The sequence below is a fragment of the Physella acuta genome, unplaced genomic scaffold (assembly GCF_028476545.2).
Source record: "Physella acuta isolate Inbredline_101_S28 unplaced genomic scaffold, ASM2847654v3 ptg000168l, whole genome shotgun sequence".
In the NCBI taxonomy this organism is placed as follows: Eukaryota; Metazoa; Mollusca; class Gastropoda; family Physidae; genus Physella; species Physella acuta.
Window position 1 is genome coordinate 739,285 of NW_026731687.1, and position 6,631 is coordinate 745,915.

Genomic DNA, 6,631 nt, shown 5'->3' on the forward strand with positions numbered 1-6,631 from the left:
GGGGGGGGGGGGGGGGAGGGTCTTAATGTCACAGAGTTCCACTTCCAGGCAGCTGATATTTAAAAAAAATTATAAATGACTAAAGTATTTAATTATGTAAAAATTGTATATAGTAGTTTCTTAAAGAGCCATGTTGGGTTAAAAGCCATTTATATTTCATGCATCTCCAAGATGATTGACCTTATTGTCTGTACAATATTTTTGACCCTGACAACCTATTTACCTAACTGTCAGACACAGTGTGACTTGACTGCTTGACAAGAATATTAACAAGACAGCTTGTAGCCACTTAACGTGTCTAATTGAATGTCTTTGATAAGAGATAATAAATTGATTCAATTCTAATTTTGATGTGTTTTTTTTATTTATTTTATCCATGAATATTTTTCCAAAATAGCTAATAGTATGCTTTGTGTGAAATAAAATAATGCTTCAAGTTAAATAAATGTTGTTAAGAAAATACAGGGTTCGTACGCAGTCTGGAAAGTCTGGAAAAAGTCTTGAATTTAGAAAAGTGAATTTAAGACTTAAAAAAGTCTGTAAAATCGCTAGTTTTTGGGCTGGATTTTTTAAAAGTCTGGAATCCAGTTTTAGAAACAAAACTCCACGAAATCCATATTTTCCAACTTTAAAAATTGCTATTTTTAAGTGAAATTACTCCAATTTTTTTCCCCCGCGCTTGTGCGCGGGTTTACACTGTTGTGACGTTTTTCGCTGGTTCGCAGAAAAAAAAAACGGATGCTCAATTACTACGTCATTGGATGAGGAGGGGAAGGGAGGGAAGAGATATTTCGTGTCGCGAATGACAACGTTACAATTATTTAAATTTGTCATTTAAATTTAATGAAATAATGATAGCCCTCAGAATTGTTAGGCTCTCGATTTTACCCGCTATTTTTCATTAAGTTTGACCGCAGACAGTCATAACAAAAAAATTATGGGGGAGGTGTATGAATGGTAGTTTAGATATAATTTATTTTAAATAGTAAAACATATTTTCATAAGATTTTTTTTAAACAAAAGAAAAAGAGCTTTTTTTTAAACATATTTTTTAAATGGACATATGCATTAGTTGACCTTTCATTCCATCTTGAAACATGGAAGTTGTTAAGTACACCCAGAGAAGGTTTCTGCCATTTTTAAAAAAAATTAAAGAATGATGGTGGTTGTATGCCTGAAGTTCCCCAGTGGCTATCATAGCACCTGGCTGCACTTGAATCAATTGTCACTGCACCAGTGGTGTCGTCTGCTGGCTGCCCATGCAGTCATGTGACCTAGAGCACCCGAAAGAGCACTATGGTGCTATTCATTTATTTTTTAAACTTACTAAATCTAACCCTTAGTGAAATCGGCTTTTTATCCTTTACATCAGTGGTTCCCAAACTTTTTTGAGTGGCGACCCTCTTTAACCGGTAAACGGAAAAAAAGTCACAGGAAAAAAAAACACAGAAAAAAAGTCACAGTTTTTGCTAGGAAAAAAAGGTCACGGAAAAAAAGTCACAATGGAAAAATTTTATCGGAAAAAAAGTCACAGAAATAAAGTCACAGAAAAAAAGTCACACAAATCTTTTTAGAAATACTTTGATTTATTTGTTAAGAATTGTAAAATTGTGTATGTTTATTGTTGTGGGTTGTATTTTTTGATAGCTTAAATTATTTATAGACGTTAAAAGCATTATGGTTTATACAAATTGTAAGTAAAAATACTCTAAGATAATTTACACAACAATCTTAACTTTTGTTACGTATTTAGTTACATACGCGGTAGAAAAGTTAACAATAAAAGAAATTTAGGCACATCATTGTGTTTTGCATAGGTTTTGCCGCAGGCTATTCTATGGTCGGCCTCTCCTCAGTCGGCATTTGTAATAGATTGAGTTAATTGTGAGGTCAAGGGAACTCACTCTTCTGTATTAGTTATATTTATAATATTGTTATCTTGAGTGATGTCCCTTGTGTACTTCCTTCCGTCCTCTCTGTGTGTTTCCATCGTGATGTAGTTAGACCCAATAAATGTGTTATATACAACCACAGGCTTCTGTCGTCAATCTATTATAACTGGCGACGAAGGATAAACATCTACTAGAAAGAGCACCTACTTACGCAAAAAAGAGGTTTGCTAGAGCTTATTAGCTAATTATTTCTAGAATTATGGCGCTGTATGGCCAAATAAAAGAATTTGATGCGAATGATGAAATCATTCAAGATTACCTAGAGAGGTTAAGCTTTTACCTAGAAGCTAACGACGTGACGATAGAAGCCAAAAAGAGAGCTATTTTGTTAACAGTCATAGGGCCTCAACAATTTAGGCTACTAAAAGACTTATGCGCACCAGCTAGTCTAACTACCAAGAGCTTTAACGAGCTGAGCAAATTGCTAACAGACCACCATGCGCCTACCCCATCAAAGTTTTTATGTAGAGCTAGATTTGACAGTAGGACTCGTCAACCAAACGAGTCAATATCAGAATATGTTGCTGCTTTACGTCATTTAAGTAGATTCTGTGAATTTGGAGAAACGCTGTCTGACAGACTATGTGAAAAGTTTGTGACAGGTGTAAACAGCCCTGATATTCAAAGAAAGTTGCTGCTCGAGTCAGATCTAAAATTGGAAAAAGCAATACAACTTGCAACTTCATACCAGCAGTCATCAGATGCGGCGAAATCTCTAACGCCTTCAGGGATCCATGCAGTAAACAGCAGGTTAGTCAATAAACATCAACCCCAACAGAGCATTCCAACTTATGCTAAACACCCTGCTCGTTCAAATCCTAGATCTAAATCTAGTAATAATTATCAAAAATGTCATCGATGCAAAGGTCCCCATGCATCTCATCGGTGCAAGTTCAAGTTAGCAACTTGTTATAAGTGCGGTAAGCAAGGTCACATTGCCAAGGCCTGCTTTGCAAAGTCTTCGTCTGTTGCTAAATCTAGCCAGTCAAGACAGTACCGCAACCAAAAGCAGCACTATGTTAACTCTCACCAAGACTACCTAACCCAACCAATGAACCACTCTACCTGTGAAAATGCTCAAATTGATTCGCAGCCGGATTTCAACCTATTCTCTGTGAAATCAATAAGTCATGCTCCCATCAATGTACCAGTTAATATCAACGGTAAGAGCATCAGCTTCCAACTTGACACTGGAGCATCTCTAACAGTCATAACAAAGAAAGATTTTGACGCTGTCACAGAAGGATCAGTGTCTCTACAGCCGTGTCACAAGTGTCTAACAACATACACTGGTGACAATGTTCCGGTAATAGGAGAGTGTATGGTTCATGTAAGTTATAATGGTCAAAGTGTTAAACTTCCTCTTCTTGTGGTTGAAGGAAATGGACCGCCATTACTAGGTAGGAACTGGTTAAGTGATCTTAAGTTAAATTGGGAGAGTATTTGTTCATTGAAGAATGTAAAAGAATCTAGTCTTACTTCACTAGATAAAGTTATATCTGAAAATAAATGTGTTTTTGGTAACTCTGGATTACTAAATGATAGAACAGTGAAGTTAAGCATTAAAGATACAAATCCAAGATACTGCAAAGCTAGAGTTCCACCTTATGCAATGAGGAATAAAATTGAAAATGAGCTAAGTAGATTGGAATCTAATGGCATCATAAAGAAGGTAGACTATTCCGATTGGGCGACACCCATTGTGCCAGTGTTAAAGAAGGATGGTTCTATAAGAATTTGTGGAGACTACAAAACTACACTGAATAAGCAAATAGAGCTAAATAGGTACCCTATACCTAACATTGAGGAAATTTCTTTGAATTTGGCAGGAGGAGACAAATTCACTGAATTAGACTTTAGTCATGCTTACACTCAACTAGAACTGCATCCAGATTCAAAAGTCTATACGACAATGAACACACATAAAGGACTCTACCAATATGAAAGACTATGTTTTGGCATATCATCTAGCCCTGGAATTTTCCAAGCTGTCATGGACAGTATTTTTAAGGACATTCCAAATGTTTGTGTGTACTTTGACAATGTGTACATAACTGGTAAGAATGACACTGAACATCTTAAAACACTTGATAAAGTATTGAAAATTGTTGGTGAAAAAGGTTTAAAGATAAACAAAGATAAATGTCAATTCATGCTGACAGAAATTAGTTTTCTTGGTTATATATTGAGCAAACAAGGCATCAGACCTCAACCTGAGAAAACAAAAGCCATTAAAGAAGCACCCAAACCTGAAAATACCCAACAACTAAGAGCTTTTTTGGGCTTGATAAATTACTATGCAAAGTTCATAGGGAATCTGTCTGGTAAACTATCACCACTGTACAAGCTGCTACAGAAAAATGCAACTTGGCACTGGGGTAAACAACAAGAAGCTGCTTTTAACACAGCAAAAGAGGCTTTGTCTTCTGACACCTTACTAACTCACTATGACCCAGGGAAAAGACTTATATTAACATGTGATGCTTCACCAGATGGTGTAGGAGCAGTCTTGTCCCACATGGATGAGAAGGGTGACAGACCCATTGCTTTTGCCAGTAGATCTTTGAATCAGGCTGAGAAAAATTATTCTCAGTTAGATAGGGAAGGCTTAGGCATCATTTTTGGTGTTAAGAAATTTCATAAGTTTCTGTTTGGTAGGAAGTTCACCATCTTTACAGATCATAAACCATTGCTAGGTTTATTTGGAGAAAACAAAACCCTACCTGAGCATGCCTCACCAAGAATTCAAAGATGGGCTATCACACTAACTGCATACAATTATGAATTGAAATACAAACCTGGATCTGAGAATAGTGCAGATAGTCTTAGTAGATTACCTTTAAAAAACCAAAGCCTGAGCTATGTACCAGAAGATGTATTTGTTCTCTTCACTATCATGGATAACTCCAATATAAATGTGAATGATATTAAAAGAGAAACACAAAAAGATAAGTGCTTAATAAAAGTATATGAGTACTGTAAGAATGGTTGGCCTGAAGAGTCTGTGAATGATGACTTAAGGCCATATTAAATAAGAAATAAAAACCTTTGTGAAGATAATATAAAAGATGGAGAAGATGCAGACCATTATCAGTCAGAGTTGCCTAAACAAAGTATTTGTAACTTAATAAATGATTATGGTGATATGGCAATTTCAAATGTTTTAAAGAAAATACATTAGTAAGAAAGAATGTGATCATCAAACAACTTTGCTAACATCATTAGCACTTACAGAAACTAAAAGGGTAACATCAAAAGAAGAAAAAGATTTTTGCCATTTAATACACCCACTTCAAATACTGGATCACAGTTGCAAAGTGATATGGTCCAGAATATTACTCATAAACAGTATTTTTGGTTACCAAAAAGCACTATCAGATTACATGAGGAAATTGATCAATCAAAGAAATCTATGTCAGTTAAGGATCTGAATAACAGCATAATACTTTCAGATGCCAATTCAAAAATAGTTCCATTAAATCATGACAAACATTCATTGAAGGAGAATTTGGTGTTAATAAGAATGTGTATCTAAGAAATTATGGGAGAAAGGAAAAATGGATACCAGGTCAAATTGTTCAATGTACAGGACCTGTGTCTTATAAAGTTAAAAATAACTTGTGCAGATAATAAGTGTGAATCTGTCAATCCCACCAAATCTGATCAGTTCACACCAACTCAGTTTGTTCCACAACCAAATTCTGTTGATATGAGTGAACCAAGTTGTCTGGAGTCAGAAAATGTAAATTCTGGAGTTAATGATTTAAATCCTAGACCTCCTGAGATAGAGAATCCAGATGGTCAGAATCTTGAGTCACCAAATCAGAAGCCACTGAGAAGGTCAAGCAGGACAATCAAAGTCCCAAATAAGTTAGACCTATGATTTTAAAGGTCAAAAGGACTTTGACATCATTGTTTTGTATCTTGATTATGTTGTGGCATATTGTGCATTGTTTGTAAGGATGTAATCTACCATAGTGTTCATGTTACAATATAATTGGTGATTTTAGGATACTATCAATTGTTCTATTGAGAGATGTGTTATTGTGTTCTAAGGGTAAAGGGATGTAATAGATTGAGTTAATTGTGAGGTCAAGGGAACTCACTCTTCTGTATTAGTTATATTTATAATATTGTTATCTTGAGTGATGTCCCTTGTGTACTTCCTTCCGTCCTCTCTGTGTGTTTCCATCGTGATGTAGTTAGACCCAATAAATGTGTTATATACAACCACAGGCTTCTGTCGTCAATCTATTATAGCATTGTCCGAACATATTTTGTGTTGTTGACGTTATGCGTCAATGCCAGCCTTTGAACCTTGTCGGCTTTCTGATTTGATCCTAAGTTTTGTTATGTAATGAGCGTGATAAATGTGGGCAGTAAAGGTGGTTGAACTAAGCATAACTATTGTTGCGATGAGTTGAGGGCAGTAATTCAGATGACCTTACCATTTCACGGTAATTTAATAAAAAAAAAAAACACGATGAAAACCGTGGACATTCTATTAAATGCTATAAATATTATGTTTAACATAATTACAATCTACAAAATTCATACTAAATATTTTTAGATGAATTATAAAAATTACTATACGTATACAACCTACACACATTACATTACATTTAATTAATCCTAAGTTAATTTGCACTCTCTGAATATTTAATACATAAAAGTATTAA